Here is a 23,456-nt window from a genome sequence, read left to right as displayed (position 1 = left end):
CTCCAATGAAAAAAATTCCTGGTTCAGCAAATCTACTCAGACTAAATTAAATTCTAATGATGTGCCTTTAGATCTAAACGTACATGTTCCACCTGTACGTCTATTGATGTATTAAACTCTTTAAGGTACATACACACATTTGGAATGATAAAAAATGTCAAAAACATCTTTGTTTTTTCATTATTTAATACTATAAGCATAGTATATTTAATTTAAACTATATTTAATGCAAATAACTCCGCTAGAGGTATTTCTAAATATTTTTATAAGTTGGTGAGATGTGTATTGTTTATTTAAGCAACCCTTTCTAAAAAAAAATAATAATTTTTCAGTATATTTTTTTTATAATTGCAAGCTAATAAGGCAATGCTATTGTGTAAATAAACCATTTAATGAATTCTTGCAAAGGGATGATACTCTTGAATTTCATCTTAAATGGAAATAACAGAACTAGACATGGACATGATGCTACATCTGGAACACTAGATGAGGGTGCTCAGGTTTCTCCTAATATCGACAATGACTATACATTGCAATAAAGGATTTTGTTTTTTAAGGAATATTGAGAAAGGATTTGTTGTATTTAGCGAATGAGGACTATATGTTGGGATACCTGCTGTTTCTACAATTATAAATGGATATTGTTGAACTCATATTCCATTTTAGAAGATTGTACTTTTAAAACCATAAGGGTGTTCAAATAACTCTTGAAACCATAACATTTTGATCTCAATTTTGATCTTAGTGAGTGTTAATGTAAACATATTTAGTTAAACTAAAATATTTTAAAATATATTAGAAAATAAAATGTAATAGCTAATTAAAACTGGCGCAAACATTAAAAACAATCATTTTATTTCATCATTTAGGAGATATTTATGCAGATTGTCTACCCTTTTCTTTCGAAGAAGGATTTAAACTTAGGACAAGCTACCTTAATCTGCTTGCGTAGTGTGCACACTTTAGGCGAACTAAACGTTTCGATAAACAATTCCAATTAAATACTTGGCTTTATTTTCTTTCTCTTAAAAGTAGCCATAAACATAGCCTAGAGGAGTAACAATAATGTGGACTATAAGCACGCCCAATATAGATTGGTAATGATGAGACACCTATAAACTCACATAGACTTCATAGATTTAGATATTATTATAACAAACTGTCTGTTGTTTTCAACGTATAAATATTTGGTTCTAGACTAAAAGCAATAAAGTAATACCTATGTAACGGTTATTTGTATAAATGTATGCAGCCTATGTTTTTTTTTATAATAAAGGTAACCAAGAAAGGTAAATTCTAATATCCTTAGAAAGTTTAAAGGGTGGATTAATTATGTGAAGATCTCATACAATATATGCATAGTTCACTTTATATAAATAAAATCTACTTAAATAAAACTTCTTTCTATTAATGAATTAAACGTTTTTCCCCACTTTTATAATTTGAGCTGCAACTTATTCAGAAGTGTATTCGTGTCCATGAATGTGTGTTGTGTGGTGTCACACTATGTAGCCCTGTCATCTAAATGTCATACATTGTCATTCAGACATTTTCTGTCAGTTGCAAAGACGGAGAAAATATCAGCAAAGCAGTTTGTCCAACAGCGCGAAATTATTGCCCTTGTCCAACTCTTTATTCAAATTGCCTCATACCTAGTGGAGTGGAAAACGTCGTTTGCCATTGATGGGTCTAGAGTCTAGACCCTAGAGAATTAAAGGGTGATGATACAATGAGTAATGCATCTCAGAGTAATTACACAATTGAAGCTAAGTGCTGAAACAAGGAATGGCTTGTCACATGTATATAATGACCAAACTAGATACTATATTTTTAAGAAGGAAAAGGGTGAATGAAATATAATGAAATAATTGACAAGCCTGACAAGGCTGCAAACAATGAACCAACTCGACAATCTTGCCTAGCAGCAACTCAGCATTACTCAGAACTATATGACAATTGGGATTTCCAAAAGTTAAATTTAACAATTTTTGGGATAAATCAAAACAAATATTATGAAAAGAAATGTATTCACCTATTTCTAAATCATATTTAATTCTGGCCAATTTTGTGGGGAAAATCCGAAAAGTTTTCCATAGTTAATAAAATAAACATTTGTTGAAATAAAACAAGTTGGTTTATTACATGTTAGCTTTTGAACTGTTTGCATTAGTTAGTATTCTTAAAGTTACTTGTTTATATTTGCTAGTATTCTTAAAGTTACTTGTTTATATTTGTTAGTATTCTTAAAGTTACTTCACTGAGACATTATGTACAGCGGCTGGTACAAATAAAAACTGGAGGCCACAATTACAAGGTGATGTAAAATAGACTTGGTTTTAGGGACTTCGCTTTAAAATTCAAATTTAAATGTTTCGAAACAAAGAACTAATGAATACCAATAAACAAGATAAATATAAATCATATTTAACAACTAACATTTAATTAATGTACGATACCAATTTATAATTGTTAAATGATTAAACATTATGCGAAAAGCTTATTTGAAATAACAAAGAATTAAAAGTGATACTCATTTGATAGTAATTTACAGTAATGATGTTAATCCTATAAACCACAATATTTTTGGTAAGTTATATTTTACCGTCTAATAGTGTAAATTACATATTAAACTAAGCTGTCTAAATTTTTGGCATTCTAAATATAGTTTAAAAGAATCTGAATAAAAAGATGAATAAATTTAACATTAAGTAAAATAACACAATTGTTCCTAATTGACTGACTAATATATTTTTCTGTACGTTTCATTATTTTGCAAAAGAAAGTTATGAAGTATAATTATTGATTAACTTTCTTTCGTGTTGAGCTCACTACAATATAGAAATGTTTCGTAATGTGGAGTCTTTATGTCCTTAGGAGAATTGAGAAATGTTTCGTAATGTGGAGTCTTTATGTCCTTAGGAGAATTGAGAAATGTTTACGCCTATTAATAAAGTAGATTATATAAACATATAATAATGTCAACAAGACTCGCAGTGTTATAATTATTCTATGTTTAGTTTTTGATAATGTGTTTCTTCATAGGAAAAAAAATACACTTTTAATGTAACAGATGCTAAATCTAACAGAAAAAAAAATTGCAATTTGGATTAATTCGGATTTCCCTTCACATACAAGAACTCTAGATCTAGAAACAAAATGTAGCTCTTGCAAGTTGTTAGGCTACATGGGTGATCACGAGCTGATTTAGTTTGAGTCTATTTAGATTTCTGTTAAAGGGCAACTTCCATGTTTTTGATGGAACACATTTTAATGTGCATATGCCATTAGCTTAAAGTCTCACTTGCATCCCAGGACCGTGAAAATAGCATCGCAATAAAAACAAACAACCAGAAAATGGAGAGCCCCAAAAAATTACTTAAAATATTGAATCGTCAAGGCCTGTGACATCTGATATTGTGTTCAGTAATTCAGAATAACATTCAATACTGTAGCTCACAGAGGTTTGAAGTGAAGTGACAGGCATGAAATAACAAAGAACAGATAAGGTTACATGGACCATATGAAGTTACATGGACCATATGAGGTTACATGGACCATATGAGGTTACATGGACCATATGAGGTTACATGGACCATATGAGGTTACATGGACCATATGAGGTTACATGGACCATATGAGGTTACATGGACCCTATGAGGTTACATGGACCATATGAGGTTACATGGACCATATGAGGTTACATGGACCATATGAGGTTACAAAGAACATATGAGGTTACATGGACCATATGAGGTTACATGGACCATATGAGGTTACATGGACCATATGAGGTTACATGGACCATATGAGGTTACAAAGAACATATGAGGTTACATGGACCATATGAGGTTACATGGACCATATGAGGTTACATGGACCATATGAGGTTACATGGACCATATGAGGTTACATGGACCATATGAGGTTACATGGACCATATGAGGTTACATGGACCATATGAGGTTACATGGACCATATGAGGTTACAAAGAACATATGAGGTTACATGGACCATATGAAGTTACATGGACCATATGAAGTTACATGGACCATATGAAGTTACAAAGAACATATGAGGTTACTTGGACCATATGAGGTTACATGAACCATATGAGGTTACATGAACCATATGAGGTTACATGAACCATATGAGGTTACAAAGAACATATAAGGTTACAAAGAACATATTAGGTTAAAAAGAACAATTCTGTTCTTCCCCCTTCACAACCGAAGTACACAAACTACACCCATACTTTAACGACACTCAAATTATGGTGTGTTCAATAGATAATTCACCACATATATGAACGAATACAAACTAGAGACCAAGAAGAAAGAAAAGATAAAAGTTCAGTTAAAATATAAAATTAACAGTTTCAATGAAAACGTATTTTCTTGAAAAAATAAATCGCAACACTCTTTCTTGAAACTGTTATCAAAACATTTTCTTCTTACGATTTTTTTCCCCTAAAAACCTACTACGCTGACTAGATAGAGTTCTCCGATTTAAAAAAAAAAAGATTTTACAACATACCATTTAATTATTCTTCTACCTTTGTATTGTCACGAGGAAGACTAATTGAAAAAAGAAATGTGATACACTTCTATTGACATCGTACAAAACGCGTCTGCTTTGTATTTGAAAGTATTTTGTATATATCTAAATTGTATACTACTAAAGTGTAAAATTGTGTAAAATGAACTTTAAAAAAAAGAAATATATTTCCTTATTAGACATTACGGGATTTTGTAAAACCTAATAATGTACTAAAGGATTATGTATTTTTTTCAATTATTTATTACTGGATTATGTATTAAATTACATATTACTGCGTTATCTATATTCAATTATATATTACTAGATTATTTATGATTCAATTGTATATTTATAGGCTATGTATTATTCAATTATACGTTATGGTGTAATGTTTTATTCAATTATATGTTACTGGATTATGGTTTATTTAATTATATATTATTAATCATTTTTAATTATATATTACTGAACGATGTAAGCCTAACACAAAATTACGTAATTTTGCCCGGTGTATTAAGAATTATACATTAAGTAATACATTTTAATATAATATATTTTTGAATTTTAAATTACTGAAACCTTTTTGCTGCATGTATATATTAGATAATAAGTGCATTTATAATTTTAGCCATAAACAATTAATTTTAAACACAGAAAATTATATGTTGCAATAGCAACACTTTTTTGTCTGCTTTTGTAACCAAAAAAAAAGTTGTTGTATTACAATTAAGAGGTTTTATCACGTGACTGGCAAAGTAATGTCAACTGAGGTGTAGGCCTACTTAAGGAATGTCAAGTGACAGGAATGGACAAAGTGACAGCAATGGACAAAGTGACAGTATTGTACAAAGTGCCAGCAACAGACAAAGTGCCAGCAATGGACAAAGTGCCAGCAATGGACAAAGTGCCAGCAATGGACAAAGTGCCAGCAACGGACAAAGTGCCAGCAACGGACAAAGTGCCAGCAACGGACAAAGTGCCAGCAATGGACAAAGTGCCAGCAACGGACAAAGTGCCAGCAATGGACAAAGTGCCAGCAATGGACAAAGTGCCAGCAACGGACAAAGTGCCAGCAGTGGACAAAGTGCCAGCAACGGACAAAGTGACAGTAATGGACAGCAACATGTCAGAAAGTGAAGACTGCTGCTGTTGTAGTTAGATGAGCAGGAATCACATCGTGACGTAGTACACATAATCTAGATGGTTCGATGTATGGCAGAATCAGCGTTCACGGATTAAAGACAAAAAACAAATGTTCACCTTCACACAAAATCTGATGCTGATCAGTCATCCTAGAAACATTTGGTAAAATTTCAAAGCTGAAGGTTCGCTAACTAACGCATCTCATGTAAATCTCATGTAAACAAAAGGGGAAAAAACAAAGATGGAGAGAAACACAAAGGCCTGCAAAACACTTCTTCTGAGTATCCCAAAACTAGAAGATACCAAATTTATCAAATTAAAAAAATGTACCGTAACCTTGTCTAACCGCATAATTGAAGGTTTCTAAAAGGACCCCCCTCCGCAATAGTAATATGTAGATGTAGATAACGCCACTGCATTAGGACCGGATTTTGACTTGTTTAGGCCCTAAGCTATTTGAAGTATGGGGCCCCCTTGTAATCAGCATAAAGACATATTTATTTCGCTTTTTTTTTTCTTCAAGCGAATATTTGTTTAGTTGATGATGCCTGATTTTGTGATTTTATAGAATCCGTTTCTAAATAAATAAAAACAAGAGACTTGGCGTAGGTAATTTTGAACTTATAATACTAATAATAACCTCACCTGTAATAGCTTTAAGTCCAGAACAGGGTTCCATACCATTGTTGACCATCTAGATCCGATAATAATGATCTATAGGTACAGCTGCACCTAATGTCCATACAGGAAGGAGACAGATCAGTTTAATATAAGTCGCCTTCTATCCGCCTGTACTGAAATTAACAGTATCTCATTAAGAAACGTGATCAAATCAAAAATTCATTCATACTATTATAAGTCATCAATCGATTTAATAGTATGAATCAATAAATAAAGCGCCGGCCGTAAACTGCCGACCTTAGCAGACGTCAGAATATCTACACGCACTGGGATAAAACGAGAACACACTTAGGAAACAATGCTTTTGTTGAAGTGTGTGTACATACACATGCGCGTCTGATAGTGTGTTCACCTATCCAAGATCCAGCAGAAAAAAAACACAACAAAAAACACACACGCGCGAGCGACAGGAGCACACGCAACTGTAAACAAACAAGCGCTCCCCCCTTCACTTCAGTTAGCGTAATAGTAAAGTATCGATACCATCCTGTGGCGAAGGGAAACACTAGCGTAATCGATCTTCGCTTCCACCAGTACTAATCGGGCATAAGAATTGGTCTTGAGCATTGTAGCAGGACTGGAGTTTCAAAACAATTTGTTTTTTGTTTAGGCGCCACTCATTAATGACTTTATCAGTGGCGTGGCTACCATGGCATGAAGGGGTTCATTGCATCTGGGCTGATAACCAATAGTAGCACAAACGAGGTCATGTAAAAAAACATGTAGACTGTAAGAATTTAAGTGTATCACAGGCCTTCTCCTAATTAATTTTACTTAAAACCCCAGATAACGACGGTGCTGGTTTGATCTTGTTCGCTGGATGGAGAACAATCGCATCCTGTAAAATATCCTTTATGGCAGGGGTGGCCAAACTATGCTGCATGCGCCAAAAGTGGACAGAATTAAAGCTTACTTTCACTGTCATCGGATCCTACATTACTTCTGATAATCGTGCTAATGCAGATCGTCCTTTGAAGCAGCAATCGTCAATATACAGACTGCTGCGTACGACAAGGCTGGCCCAGTCAGCGAAGACTTTGACGATGATTCTTTCAATTATTCAAAGTATTTTAGAAATCTATCCCTTGAAAACTATTCTCGAGTATAGAATGGACTTTCTACCGGGTAGGACAATCAACAATCTCAACAAAGGTTCTACTAATTTTTTTTTGTTTCTTGTGAAATGGCTGTAAAACATTCAATCAGTACTCATGCCGTTAGGACAATTTCTAAAGGCTCCTATTTTAGTGAGAAAAAAATATATACTTATTCAAAACATCTGACTATTCATGGTTGACCAATTGACCAATGGCCTTCACTTTTCAAATGACTCGAAGTTTTGAGGACCTCGCTGTCGTGTACTTTTTCTGCACTTTTTGTGTTGTGTCTCCTATGTCCAGTTTTCTTGGACTTCTTCTAATACGGCTCATTTAGAGTTCAATCACACTCAACTTGCCAGAAGTGGGCCTAACATCGTATTCTTTAACTCCGGCCCACGGACGGGTAACTTGCTACGCCATTGGACATTATCGAATTAAAACAATGGTGTGTGTCTGGTTAAAAAAAAAGGGAGGTGGGGTCTGAATAATGTGGATGCATGAATGTTTGGGGGTATGATAAAGGATTGACTTGTCATAGATCTTTATATACAGGATCTAGAAATTTACCTACAGATTGGTGTTAAACTTGACATGAGATGACTTATTGTTTAATGTAAATTAATTCAAAGAAGCGTCTAAACGTTTGTACAAGAACTAGATTTCTGTTAATGACTTTGTGGTAGTAAAGTATTATGTTTCTAAAAATAGTTATTAAAATGCAGTGATGTTCAATCTAGGGTTTGCGGGCCATATCCGCCAGTGAGGCTGGGATATCTGGCCCGTGAGGCTGTGCTATCTGGCTGGTGAGGCTGTGATATCTGGTCTGTGAGGCAGTGCTATTCAGACCTTGAGGCTGTGGTATTTGGCTGGTGAGGCTGTGATATCTGGCCTGTGAGGCAGTGCTATTCAGACCTTGAGGCTGTGCTATTCGGCTGGTGAGGCTGTACTATCCTTCCCCTGAGGCTCTAAATGTAAATGGCCCTGAGGCCCTGAAAAGGTTGGCCATCTATAGGTTAAAGAAGTATTAAAGTAACAACATAAGCCAACAGCAGGTTGTGTTCAGACTAAGTCATACATACTTAAGTACTCGAATACCATTCTGATGTTTGTCTGTTGAAACATAAGCATGTGAAAAAAGTTAACTTTTTGAGTAGTATTTTTTTTTAAAGAGATATTAATTGAAGAGCTCACTTCCGTCCTACTTTTCCAACATTTGACCTTGACGCCTTGACGTGAGCATTTCTTTGACCTTCGTGTGACCTCAATAGTCTCAACACGCTCGTTTATAATGCAGAGACTGTGTGAACACGTCTAATGTACACATGACGTGAATTGCTAAAAAGAAAATCTTCATAATCCTTAATAAAATTTTATTTTTATTAAACAATGTCAAGGTAGCTGAATCGAACTTCACAGTTGCCAACTAATACAAAAGAATGAAGCTCCAATTTTAACACTCAATGCATGATGGATGCTTTTGTATCAAATCTCTTTTTATTCGCTCTAGTAAGTTGCTCATTTGTATTTCATTAGGTAATGGAGTGAAAGTCGAATGATTAGAAACTCGACATTGCTAAAAAGTGTAGAAAAAATCTTTTCAATAAAAACATTATCTGATCAGCACTTCCTTTATTTTGTACACCCGATACACCAAGAATCTCCAATAGGCCTAGACGTAGTGCATTACAACGATTAAAATGATTGAAATACAATGTGCAGTCATAGAAGAGTTTCACTCAAACCCTTACTTTTGGACTATACATCAAAAAGTAAGCTTTTAGTCAAAAATTGAATTACCTAGGGAATAAATGAATTCGTGTGTCTATTTTTTTGTGATTGGTCTCTGCCCGGGTACGCTGTTCTGCCTCATCGTGGCACCTGGGTGGAAACGGCTACTTGAGGGGGTAGCTATGCTAAATGAATGTCGAAACATAAGTCCCGTGGGGATGCCCACGGGTAGACGAGAGTCCACCTCTTGCACTGGCGGGGTTGTAAAAAAGTCCCCACAAACACGTCCCACATTCATGCGCTGTTCCTCAAAGGAACCGTTACATAAATGGCGGGTCCCGCACAGTTAGCTTGGTACAACGAAGGAAAATGGCGGAGGCTCCCGGTGCCCTCGGCCTTCGGCCATGTGCAGCCAAGCATGCGTCGGGTGCCAAAGGCATTGGAAACAGCAATGCTTTACATAGGCATTGACTTGGGTCTCTCTCAAACAGAACTGTGTTCTCACAGGTTTTTTTTTTTTACTGTTTGGCGTCCAAACAGGTTTTTTTTCAAACTTAGGGCTCGAAGAGCCTTCGGCTCAGCCCTTGGACATCAACAAGGTGATTGGTCTCTGAGATGATAAAAAGTGAACAATATGACATACAGGGTGTTTCTTAAGTCTACAATCTTGTAGTATTTCTTAGAAATAGTTTGGGATTTCTGGCTGTTTACTATGAGAGAGATTGATCTTCATAACTTTATAAACAGCTAAAAAATAGTTCTTATAACCAGATTATCTTTAAACAGAATATGTCCATAACAGAACCATAATGTTTTGTAACGATAATGTCATTGTCATCGTATAATTGATTATGTTACACCTACAGTACTTCTATTCATTTTGATGGCGGAAGAAATTCACGCGAAATTCGTTCAAGACCTTCCAATCTTCTGCTTTGAGATCATTTATATGTGGTGATATGTCAGGTTTGACTAGACAATACTCAGCGAATAACCCAGGAAGTTTCGAAACACATATGCAAATGTTCTTCCGAGAATTTCTATCAATATTTGGTGATAGGTACAGAATTTTTTTTATTTCAGGGATAATAATGCTGATAGCAAAGACTTTGGGCCCCTTAAGGACCCCTGCTGAGCCAAACAAGACCAAACACATGGGTCCTTTCGGGGGAACTCCAATAGGCCTTAACAGTACCTGTTGATCTTAACAATATCTGTTGACCTTAACAGCATCACTTTATGAATTCTTAATTTTAAAAACACCTAAATTCAGAAGACCAAGATTTGTTTGACTCTCCATTTGATCTTGATAAATTAAAGACAACAGCGATTCATCTGGGTGCATCTATTCTCTCTTGAGACAAAAGGAACATTACAGTTTTCGATTCTCAAGAATAAGGAAGTGTCTAGTATTTCAAATGAAACCCAGCTTTGACCTACATAGATTGTGATAACTCACGCAGGCAAAGTAATTGTCTGCCTGAGGTTGATATAAGTTATCGCCGGCTGTGCCTATTCATGACTATGTTGATAAGTTAACAGGTTTATGACAGTATCGTATAACACAAACATGTTTAAACTTTTCAAGTGCATATTTAAATTGAAGAAAATTATCTGTACTTTGAGAATAAGCATTTAGATTCTTTCGAATTTCGGGCTCCCTATCTCCGGCCAAAAGACTATGACCTCTTTCCGTTGCTAAGCGACTATGGACCATCTGGATCATGGGAATGAGATGATACCCTGGGCATTAGCAATGGTCGGAACAATGTTGTCCACACAGAATCTCCCTACCCCTCCACCAATTTGATGTGGCAAAAGAACGGCAGGTGATGTTGCAGTTTGAGATCGTCGGCGTCTTAGGTTCTGCCAGGGTGAAGGATCTATGTGCTGCAAACAGCCTAAAGGTCACCGGCTCCCAATTTTTCATCATGGTTCACTTCCGAAGCCTTTCCCATGTTTGGTTTTAGTCTCAAGGCAGCAGAGGTTTGGATTCAGAGTTTTCCTTCGCCTTGGTGGGTAGCCTGACCCATACAGATTTAGGGCGCCGATTGCTCACATTTGTCCCTTCTTCTGTCGGTGATTTTAGTTTCACCAATGAGTCCCACTTGAAGATCGGTTGTTTGAGTCAGCCCATAATAACGCCATTACAAATGTAACTATGGAATGAGAAGAGATTAAACTATAGCTACAGAGATTTTAAATCTCGATTGTCTCTTCACTTCATACAATCTACTGTGGTTCAAACGACTTTAAAATGAACAGTTTACTGAATAGTTGTACCGACATTATATTGGCTGCTGTACTCTAGTAGGTGGACTGGATTGTTTGCAGTTTCCCCTAGTTATGGCACGATTGGAAATTATTTATATTTCGTAAATAGGGAAGGTTTTGACTTAGAGACTACTTTTGACGGCTTTAGAGAAAGGAGCTTTATTATGAACGTAGAGATTGACGACATTCGACGGTTCCCTTCGTTATTATTAAACTTCTTGTTCGACATTCACTCGACTACCTTCTATTGTTGACCTTTCACCTGTGTTCTTGGATTTCGTTATTTGAGAGTTACCTCCGTTTGGTTTATCTGCATTAGACAAAGCGCGGAAGCGTCTAACAGCGGTTGGCTTCGAAATGTAAAAATCGTGGTCTTAATAACAAGGCCTTTTTACAAAGCTTATATCTACTCACTCTGTCTGTCTGTCTGATACTATACGTTATTTCTTCCACTTCCCATTATCAGACCAAGTAGAAACTTTGCACAATTATTCTTTGTCGAAGACAATACGTGAATCAATTAAAAAAAATATAAACACAAATTATTTTAAAATTAATTAGTTGTAATTAATTAATATTTCGTTTATATAGAAAAAGGGATAAATATATTGTAGTATTGAGATAAGGCAGCAATTGTTATTTTCTTCCCATTATTTCTGCTTTTAAAAAAAAAAGTATTTTATATCCTGCTTGTTTCATTTATGTATAAGTCAAGCTATTATCATTATGTCATTCAAATGTGTATATAGTTCTTGAGCTCTGTGGTCCAGGCTCTATACACTCATAGCCTGTGATGTAATTATTCCATATAGATGTACAATATTCCCTACTTCCTACTTCCTGATCGACAATGAGTTTATGCCGTTTTTTTTTTCCTCCAACCGACTTTGTTGTTGACCTCTTTATTCTTCCTTAGTTCTATTTTTAATCAAGGAAAAGGTAACACGGATTATTATTGAGTACTTTATACAAACAAAAATCCAACTATTTGAAAAGAAATAATTTTATTATGATTTCGTAATGGTCATATAAACCGTCATAACAAACCAGGAACATGTAAATATTCACGTTAACATACACATGCAAGTAGATGTACACCTTTTTTTAGTACAGTATTATTTGAATCAGTGGTTCTTACTCTTTTTCTGTCAGACGTAGTGGACCAGACACACCATATGTAGTCATAGTTGAGCCCGGACGGAAACGATCATATTGAAACAAGACTTCCTTGGGCGTTCCTAAGCGGCACCTTCGATTTGGAGTCACGGAGGTCACGGCCTAAGGGGGTGCGAGAGTATCCTCATTTCACTGTGCTGGATTATGAAAGAGCTCCCACAACCTTGTCAACAATCCAGGCACCGTTCCTCAAGCGGCTGTTTTATAAATGGCGAGTCCCGCACGGTTAGTCCGGTATAGAATAGGAAAATGGAGGAGGTTCCGGGTGTACACGGCCCTCGGCCACGTCTCCAGTCCACGAATCCGAAGTAACCGTGCCACTGGAAATAACAGCGTCAAAATAGACACTCGTAAGACCCGTTGCCAGACACTGCTCAATCAGGCCTTTGAGAGGGAGCCTTTGTTCGCTTTTGCTAACCTAGAGTTTCAAGAGCCCAAGGCTCAACTCTACCTGACAGTTTCAAATTGAGGGTCGATAAAATTCTTCTCGACCTTGGATTGTGGCAGTCCTCCCGAAGAGGTAAAGCTTTCTCGACAGGCGTGATCTCAACACTAGCTATTGGTCAGCGTTTCGGGCTGCTCATAAGCCAGGCTCTATCTAGTTTCATTTCCCCACCACCTCCGACGTTTGAATGTTTATTGGAAAATAATTCTTAGAGATCTCTCGCTGGCTCTTACAAAGGACAAAAAGACCTCAAGATATAGATGTTGATTTGACTTGAACCAGACAAAAAGTAGTCCCACAACATTAGGAAGGCTATAGTCATGTTTAAACGAAGTATAACAATATGGGTTTCTCAAAGGCAAAGGAACAGCTCTGGTCATACAAAAACGTGCAACTCAATATCCTGGTCTGTTACTTCTGGTCAAGTACTTTCTCTAGGACATGGAAGGTCATACACACTTTCCCACCAGAGGAAATTGTTTTATCTATTTAATACAAGAGATTGAACGACATGCATATAAGTGACATAGTTTTAGATCTGTCAATGAGCATACTTGTTTTAACAAACATTTTGATTCATAGTGCAAGTTGCTTGTTATCTCAATTTTGTTTCTACGAACTTGAGGATTTTTGAAGATACACTATACAACGTTAAGGACGCCTAATTGTTTTGTTTTTTCCATTTTGCCAACTAAATTAAAAAAAAAAAAAAGAGTTACAAACTATAAACGGAAATGATTTACAGTGCTAGTTAAGTGCAAAAAAGAATAAAATTCTAAAAAAAAAAACAAAAAAAAAAACAAAAAAAAAAAACCAAATAGCTTATCGACACTTCCATTTTGTTCTGTACACCAGATACACCAATAAGATGCTATTAATAGTTTTCTTTCAGCGCATATGAAAAACATGAGAAGTGAAAATAGCCTTAAAAAAGGGGCTACCATATTTTTATTGACTTACATATCCTTCATCTGTGAGCACTCAATGGTCTCTAGAGTTCCAATAAACTCTTCCTGCGAATCAATGTACGATTCTTTACTATTACATCACGATATTCTAATCGGAGTCACATAATGAGAAATAGTTTTATTATTGTAGCAGGAAAACTGTCTACGAGTTTGAATAGTATAAGAGCTCGGCTACACATGTGAGTATTCTCAGATGAGCATTAAAAAGAAAAAAAAAGGTCAGTATTTTGTATGTATTGAATGTCAACTTGAACGAAAGATATTTTTAAGCGGCATATTTTATGCACGCATGTATAGACCAATATTGAACAGGGCGAAAAGAGCAGTGCTTATTGTGGAACAGCTGTAGGAAATCTATATGGGATCTAGTCAGGTCTTTGTTACATATATATATATATATATATATATATATATATATATATATATATATATATATATATATATATATATATATATGTTATATGTGTCTCTCTCTATATATATATGTTATCCACAGCGGCTTCAGAACGACATAGCCTGAGATGAATCATTTGGGCCACGGTATACACGTGCGTGGTGTTGGGTGACCCAGAAGTAGTGCAACTTGGAAAGCATTAGAAAACAAGTTTACAATCTGTTTTTACTTCTACAGTCTGGTGATGATAATAATGGTCTTGTTAGTCAATACATGGTTTTTATTGTGATTGTTATACAGTGTAAGATTTAGTGATTTAGTAATGTGTTAGCACGACAGACCCTCAGGGGGCATCTTCGAGTTAGGGTATAAACATAAACTGCTTACATGTTCAAATATGCCTGAGTATTTATATAGAGAAAGGCACTAAGAGCATCCCAGGAGAGTGCAATATTGTACAGCCTAGGCCCGAATCTATCTGCTTTGTTTATTTGTTGAGTAACTTATGGTGCGAAATGTACAATAAAACCTGCAAAAAAGTTAAAAACGAACATTCGCAATGGGATTGCGGAGGTGACACCAAAGAACTGATCAAAGTTTTATAAACCACGTTGAGACAGGCTCATCTGTGTCTCGACGTTCTTGATGCAGACTTGCAACACCTCATCCGAACTATGAATTCACTTTGTATTTATTTTGTATATATATTTATTTTGTATAAGTATATTTTATCTACCTCTCGGAATTATAAACTATATTATGTTTCTCGGAACCTTTGGGCTTCCATAGAAATTAAAGACAGTTCCTTTCGAAAGAATCCCACTGTCAAGGACTTGGTTCGTGTCCGTACATGGGTCTACAACAGATGACAATAGACAACCAAATGATCGTCAAGTTTGAACAATGTCTGGACGCTGCTAACCTTGATTGTTGTGAGAACATGGAACTTACGATGATTGTGTCTTGTGTTTTCCACAATGTAATCTTCTACGTAAAAACAACATATATGAAACTTGATTAAAGCTTCCAACTAATGCTCTTGTGAACAAAACACTCCTGGGTGCATTATGTCTGAACGTCTTAAAAGCTCCCAATGACACACAGCAACTCTTAACTGTATCAACTTAGCTTCATCTATCCTTTGCTGTTTCTATCCTTTGCTGTTTCTATCCTTTGCTGTTTCTATCCTTTGCTGTTTCTATTCTTGGCTGTTTCTATCCTTTGCTGTTTCTATCCTTTGCTGTTTCTATCCTTTGCTGTTTCTATCCTTTGCTGTTTCTATTCTTGGCTGTTTCTATTCTTGGCTGTTTCTATCCTTTGCTGTTTCTATCCTTTGCTGTTTCTATCCTTTGCTGTTTCTATCCTTTGCTGTTTCTATCCTTTGCTGTTTCTATCCTTGTCCTCCCCCTCCATTAGCTTCATAGACCATAAGCCACTAAGTCCATCAACCCCTAACAAGCACATCGATGCAATGAAATGGTGATTGATTAAGTGGGATACATTTTAGACTGTATTTTAAGTACTGATACACTTGTTAGTAATGGAAATAAAGATTGTATTTAACTTTATTCAATAAAAATACAAATAAAAATACAAAGGTTTACTTTTCTGTAAGTATTTCACCCATGTAATCATACCAGGAATCTGTTAAGTTGGCCACCAGGCCTCTGTTGGGTTGGCCATCAGGCCTCTGTTGACTTGGCCACCAAGCCTCTGTTCCCTTGGCCACCATGCCTCTATTCACTTGGCCACCATGCCTCTGTTTACTTGGCCACCAAGCCTCTGTTCACTTTGCCACCAAGCCTCTGTTCACTTTGCCACCAAGCCTCTGTTCACTTGGCCACCAAGCCTCTGTTCACTTGGCCACCAAGCCTCTGTTCACTTGGCCACCAAGCCTCTGTTCACTTGGCCACCATGCCTCTGTTCACTTGGCCACCAAGCCTCTGTTCACTTGGCTACCATGCCTCTGTTCACTTGGCCACCATGCCTCTGTTCACTTGGCCACCAAGCCTCTGTTCACTTGGCCACCATGCCTCTGTTCACTTGGCCACCATGCCTCTGTTCACTTGGCCACCAAGCCTCTGTTCACTTGGCCACCAAGCCTCTGTTCACTTGGCCACCATGCCTTTGTTCACTTGGCCACCATGCCTCTGTTCACTTGGCCACCATGCCTCTGTTCATTTGGCCACCATGCCTCTGTTCACTTGGCCACCAAGCCTCTGTTCACTTGGCCACCAAGCCTCTGTTCACTTGGCCACCATGCCTCTGTTCACTTGGCCACCAAGCCTCTGTTCACTTGGCCACCATGCCTCTGTTCACTTGGCCACCAAGCCTCTGTTCACTTGGCCACCAAGCCTCTGTTCACTTCGCCACCAAGCCTCTGTTCACTTGGCCACCAAGCCTCCTCTGTTCACTTTGCCACCAAGCCTCTGTTCACTTGGCCACCAAGCCTCTGTTCACTTCGCCACCATGCCTCTGTTCACTTGGCCACCATGCCTCTGTTCACTTGGCCACCATGCCTCTGTTCACTTCGCCACCATGCCTCTGTTCACTTGGCCACCATGCCTCTGTTCACTTGGCCACCATGCCTCTGTTCACTTGGCCTCGTTGTGTCTTGTACCAAGAGAGACGTCTCGAAAGTAAAGTAATTTATTTAGCATAAATGTTCGGACTAGACCAGCTGTGTCGAATCGCTCTGATAGGCAGTGTCAATGTAACATAACAAAACGTAAAATAACATAACATAACATAACATATAACATAACATAACATATAACATATAACATATAAGATATAACATATAACATATAACATATAACATATAACATATAACATATAACATATAACATAACATAACATTACATAACATAACATATAACATATAACATATAACATAACATTACATAACAAAAAGTAACATAACATAACATTACATAACAAAACGTAACATAACATAACATATAACATATAACATAACATATAACATATAACATAACATAACATTACATAACAAAACGTAACATAACATAACAACATAACAAAACGTAACATAACAAAACATAACATAACATAACATAACCACGGTTTATAACACTAATAATTGTCATTCTATCTGGGACTGAAATCCCACACAAGCTGTTCTATTTGATCACATTTAGGATACATACATTAAATTTCCTCCACTTACTGGTTCTGGACGTTATAAAGTTCTCCTTATCACCTATACCCAGATAGCTTTTTTTTTCTTCTTCCTTTCTTCAGTAATAACATCCCGAAGCTACATTTTGCATCCGTTATATTTGTTATCGAACTGAATTTCGTATCATTCACTACCCACCCCTCTCTGGAGGGTCGTTGACTTGAAGCACCAAACTGCTGGTGGACAGCTAAACCGACCACTTCACTTAGGCCTACAATATAAGCAAAATCATCTTGAGATTAAATGAAATAAATGTAGTCGAATTTAGTGGTAATATAAAATGATATTGTGAACCAAATCTAACTCACTACAAAAACACGTCTTTTCAGTCTGGCGTTCTGGAGTCATCTGCCCTAAGTTAGACCGCTGACTACAATATCTTGCATCATTTATACTGCATAGCTAACCTCTTCCCACCGTCACCACAGAAACACACAAACACACACACACTCATTAACACCATCACACAACGTTTTATATTTTTAAAATCCCGCATTTGTTTCATTAGCTTCATAAATTGTGGACATTCCCCATCAGAGATGTTCACTCTTACGTCTTATTCCGTGTGATTGTCAAAAGAGCTGAGCCGAAGGCTCTTCGAGATCTAGGTGTGTAAGCCTGCCTGAACATAACCGTTCTGTCTGGAAGAGGTCCAACTCAATGCCTATGTAAAGCATTGCTATTTCCGATATATCTGGCACTCCGGGCGCATGGACTAGAATGCATGGCCGAAGGCCGAGTACCCGGGAATCTCCGCCATTTTCCTATGTTGTACCAAGCTAACCGTGCAGGACTCGCCATTAGTGCAACTCCGCACCGTGCAATGGAAAAACTCTCGCATTCCCTTGGACACTCCCACAGGAGTTTTGTTTTGCTATTCATTTAGCCTAATTACTTCCTCAAGTAATCGTTTCCAACCGGGTGCCACGTTGAGACAGAATAGCGTACCCGGGCGTCTTATTCCAAATTCTCCGAAGGACGACAGGAACAGGCAGGGTTCCAGCTTTGGCCATCAAGATGACAGTCCGGAACAAAATAATCAAAGCAATATAGTAAATTCCTGACGGAAATTTTCATCTATGCGGGTATTACTATAAATAGCTAGCTTTTTGGTGCATCCGGTGGTGTACAGAATATAGAAATTAAGAAACTTTTAAAATGTATATGATTTTTTGGGGGGTACTTTTGTACAATCAAAGTTTTCCATTTGTAGCATAAAATATTAGTAACACTGAGGAAATATTGAAGGTCTACCCCTTGATAGTGGCCCAACTAAACACGTATTTAAAACAAAAAATGAACAACTAACTAACGGTATTAAAAAGAGTCGATGCGAATATCAAATGCAAATTTCTAAGTAATTAATTTCTTTTAATAAAGCGTCCTTGACATTGCTCATTCTATCTTTACATTTTTTTTTCTTTTTTTTACTTTATTTCTGTTAGTTCTTCTTCTTGGTTAGACTTCTATATCGCCCTCATTATTCTAACACCAAGGCTGCCCATTTATTTTACCCACTAAACAAAACTGGAGGCGCGGTGGCTGAGTGGTAGAGCTCTTGCCTTCCGAGCCTTCTCGGGTTCGAATCCTGATGAAGACTGGAAATTTTCTACTTTCGCGATCTTTAAGGCGCCTCTGAGTCCACCCCAAATGACGTTAGTTGGGGTAGAGCAAAGGCTGTTGTTCATTGAGTTAGCCACTTGACAACCTCCTTAACCGTGTGCCACAAAAACAGATGACATTTACATCGTCTGCCAGATGTCATAAAGGGAACTTTACTGATAAAAACTAAAGGACCACTCAGAAGAACATAATAATAATAATTATTATTATTATTATTACAATTAGTATTATTATCCCGCTTGTATAAAACATCTTACACGCTCTTATGGTATTCTTAGTGCGCTCATTCAATCTCTTTTGAGGACATTTGATGTTTTTTTTCCTCTTCCCTCTTTACGAATTCAATTAATACACAATTCCAGTCTTTGTCTGTGTATTCCACTAATACTGCAGGCTTTTTTTCTTCTTTCAAAATAAAAAGGACAAAAAAATATTTATAATCGTACGCTTTGGAGAATTCTCTAATTGAAGGCCGCATTGACTCAAAAAGGAAGCATGTGGCCCACTGACTGCTTGCTTTGACATGCCCGCAGTAAAGCAACTCATCAAATTCATAAACAAAGCGGTATCGCTTCCTTCAATTACCGCGGCCAGTATCCGAACTATTTTATTTCCCAGGTAAAGTATCGAACCCAGGTTTTTATGAAGTATTCCGAACGTGTATGTGTGTGTGTGTACAGCAAACTGTGTCAGAAAGATTATTTTTATTCTTCGAGGCGTGAGATGAAAGACAGACCCGGAAGAATCAGCGAAGCAGGCGATTGGTTGGCAAACGGGCAGATCTAGCCAATGAAAATTTACTTCCTTGTCTGCCGGTAGCGAGACACTCTCATGGTAGTGAACCTGTCCCGCTAAGCAGTGCACACACATGCGCCTATTAGCAGAAGCAAGCACACATACGGTCTGCGAGGACAGGGTGACTTAGCGATGACGGGGAATCAACGCGGCACCGCGGCGAGGCGAGCAACGAGATGCGGTGGCGGGGCGGGGGGGGGGGTGTAAAGGTAGTCATCAAGGGAGAGAACAATGTTTAAAAAAAAGCCCGATTGTAAGACCGTCTAACTTCGGTGATCCCGCTTGCATGAGATAAGCCGTTTTGTGTCTGTGTATGTGTTTGCTTCTATGTCTCCCACATACTCACACATTCACATACACACAACACACAGTGGTATGGTATGTCACAACTTTATCAGAGGAACACATCACGAATAATTCACGATTGTTTTTTTTTTCTTCGTTAATAATCTCACTACTTTTTTCTGCTTTATTTGCCCTAAGAGTGGAGTCTAAAACTCTTGGGATTCTAGGCCTGTGGACGCTTTCCTCCATCCGCATAAACTTCTGTGTAAGAAAGATCAAAGCAGGTGTACATTTTTACATCTCTAATACCGATGGTACGTATCCCATGACGCTCGGGTAGAAGCGAGGCCGAAGACCGAGCACACCTGGGACACCCCCCTATTACTTCTCTGAACCACATCAACCGCCATAAAAAAGGCCCCATGAGGAACGAAGTGTGGATGGTGACATGATTATTTGCAGTTTTCTTCAATTCCCTCCAGTGCTATGAACTCGGTCCTTATGCACCCCAACGGGGGTTCTTTTTTGCATGCTTATTACTTCAGCCCCCGCCCAAGAATAATAATCTTAATCTTGAAATTTTATTTTCTTAGGAAAAAAAAAGATTATTACGTGTTAAGTCATGTTTTATTGGCTGATTCAGGCAACCCTTCAAGCTCAGCGTTTGAGTAAGAAAAATGTACTCAAACTTGTCCTAGATGAAGGATTAAGAAATGCCATGTAATCTTAGTTATTTCTGACTATTTTATTACAAAGTGTTTTTGTATCAATTATGGTTCAACACTACTGCTAGTTAACTTTTTAGTCTTCTTTCAAGTGTCTCTAAATGAGACTTTACCGATGGTTCAACTCTAGTCAAATTTGAATAATCATAACTGATAGACCTGACGGTTCTATTTTACGTTAGGTCGAGTTTTTGTATGTCCTGCTTGAGTCTATATGCAAATAATCTAACACATGTCGTAAGACTAATACAATTAGGTATATCATTTACCTAAGTCTATGTGAAGCTGAAACGCCATGCGCTATACAGAGGCGTTACCACAAAATGGAGTTGCCACATAGTGACAGAATCATTTCTGGACTAATAAAGAAAACTTCATGCTAATCAAATTAAACCAGCCTTTAAAAAAACATAAAATTCCAAGCACACACACACACACACAAACACATAACCATTGTTAAAATACCCGAGAAAAACCCATAAATGAACCATGAGAGCTTTCGGAGATCAGCTTTAATTCAAAATATAAATTCCGGGTTAACAAAACAAAACAAACAAAAAAAAACATTACACAAAATAATAATAATGATGACAAAGAGTTTTGTTTAAATACTTACTTTGACATTACAAGACAACTGCAGCTTTTTTTTTTTTTTCCAACGCCACTGAGGAGTAGAGAGAACGTCAGAGCGAGACAATAACTTTGTGTTTACCTGAATCTAAATTTTTTTTTAATAAGTGTGTATGTGTGTGTATCTGTATGTATGTGTGATGGAGATAGAGATAGATGGATAGAGAAAGAGAGATAGAGATAGATAGAGATAGATAGAGATAGAGAGTGTTAGACAGAGAGAGAGAGAGAGAGAGAGAGAGAGAGAAAGAGAGAGAGAAAGAGAGAGAGAGAGAGTGAGAGAGAAATAGAGAGAGACAGAGAGAGATAGTGAGAGAAATAGAGAGAGAGAGAGACAGAGAGAGATAGTGAGAGAAATAGAGAGAGAGATAGACAGAGAGAGATAGTGAGAGAAATAGAGAGAGAGAGATGAAATAGATAACAAAAGCTAGAAGCAGGAGTGACCAAAAAAAAACGTTCTCAGGTAAGAGAGTTCTAATGCCAAACAAATATATGGAATAAGGAATCAGCGGGCTGGTAACTTGGTATACAGCACGGGCGAAGGTCAGGGAAGGTTGGGGGGGGGGCACCCCTTCTTTTTGGGTGGGGGTCTTTCCTCCCCCGCAATATATATATAAATATAATTAATCTTTATTACATTCTGACCCTTCATTCTTTCGAAAGTTTATTCTACCATAGAATAGGTTCTTCCTGGAGCTAGTAAAAAAAAAACCTGTCCCGCCCTAAAAAGGGGGTATTGGGGAGAGCAGGGACTTCCCCCACGAGCCCCGCCGCCAGGCACTATTTCGGTATTCTAATCAAATGAAATGCATATTCTGAAGCAGTGCTTTTTTTTTGTAAAAAAAAAAAAAAAAAAATAGGCGCCGGTACTCAGTGATGGATTGTCTAACTTTTAATTACTAATAAATTAATAATAAACGTTAAAATTCAAGAAAAATAATATTGTTTTCGCAACATTGATAAAGGTCTTGGTACGACGTTGCAAATAATCACTGTTCTGAAGTATCTACAGTGCATTATCCTGCTATTAAAAAAATTTTAGTTCAAAAACCTAATCTGCTTTCTTACTTACTAAGGACTTAGATCATCAAACGCGGTTCAGCGCATTAGGCAGCAAGCTGTCTCCAAAAAATATGTCACTGGCAATGTCTGAAGCCTCTTCCCACCTTCTGTCCTCTGTTCGGAGGTCCTCCAGGAAAGTGTGGCGCCAAGTTATACGAGGACGTCCCTGTTTGCGTTTTTCTAGTAATGTCCTCCATGTCATCGCAACTCTTGGTGTGCGTTATTCATTTCGTCGGAGAACATGTCCCTTAAACCACATGCAACACTTTGTCACAACCTTACTAAGGGGTCGACTCCCAGTTCGGAATAGAATTTCCTAGATTGAGACCCGATCTCTATAACTACTGACTCCTAAAATTCGTCTTAGCCATCTTTGTTGAGCCACATTTAGTCTTTTTAAAATTTCGGCTGATGACTTCCATTCTATTCACTGTACTTTATTCATGAAGCCCAGCGACTGGAAGAAATGTGTACCTTCTTTTGGCTACGCTCTTGGACTTTGGAGGCTGTACTTTGCTTTAGATTTTATATCGAAAAGGGAAGTTTTTACGTCAAAACCATCTGTTTCGGGGTTTTAAACTAAAAAATCTCTGGAGTTTTTTTTTTAAACAAACTGAAAACCCTTTATCTACACTCATAGAATTTAGTAATGAAGTTTGCTTTAGAATAATATTTAAAATAATATTGATGAA

At 37.2% G+C, this 23,456-nt stretch overlaps 1 protein-coding gene across 1 annotated transcript in view; it reads right to left on the bottom strand.

Annotated features, from left to right (window-relative positions):
• The window catches only part of LOC106074571 (transcription factor ETV7-like), a 64,515-nt gene extending 57,713 nt beyond the window's left edge, over positions 1-6,802 (bottom strand). The window contains exon 1 of the mRNA XM_013235358.2: positions 6,325-6,802. The gene's annotated coding sequence lies outside the window, so the exon portion shown is untranslated. The remainder of the gene's footprint in view (positions 1-6,324) is intronic.
• Positions 6,803-23,456: the final 16,654 nt, after the last annotated feature.

Source organism: Biomphalaria glabrata, chromosome 10 (assembly GCF_947242115.1).
Source record: "Biomphalaria glabrata chromosome 10, xgBioGlab47.1, whole genome shotgun sequence".
NCBI classification, from domain to species: domain Eukaryota; kingdom Metazoa; phylum Mollusca; class Gastropoda; family Planorbidae; genus Biomphalaria; species Biomphalaria glabrata.
The sequence above is the reverse complement of the archived record's forward strand: the minus strand, read 5'-3'. Positions and strand labels throughout refer to the sequence as shown.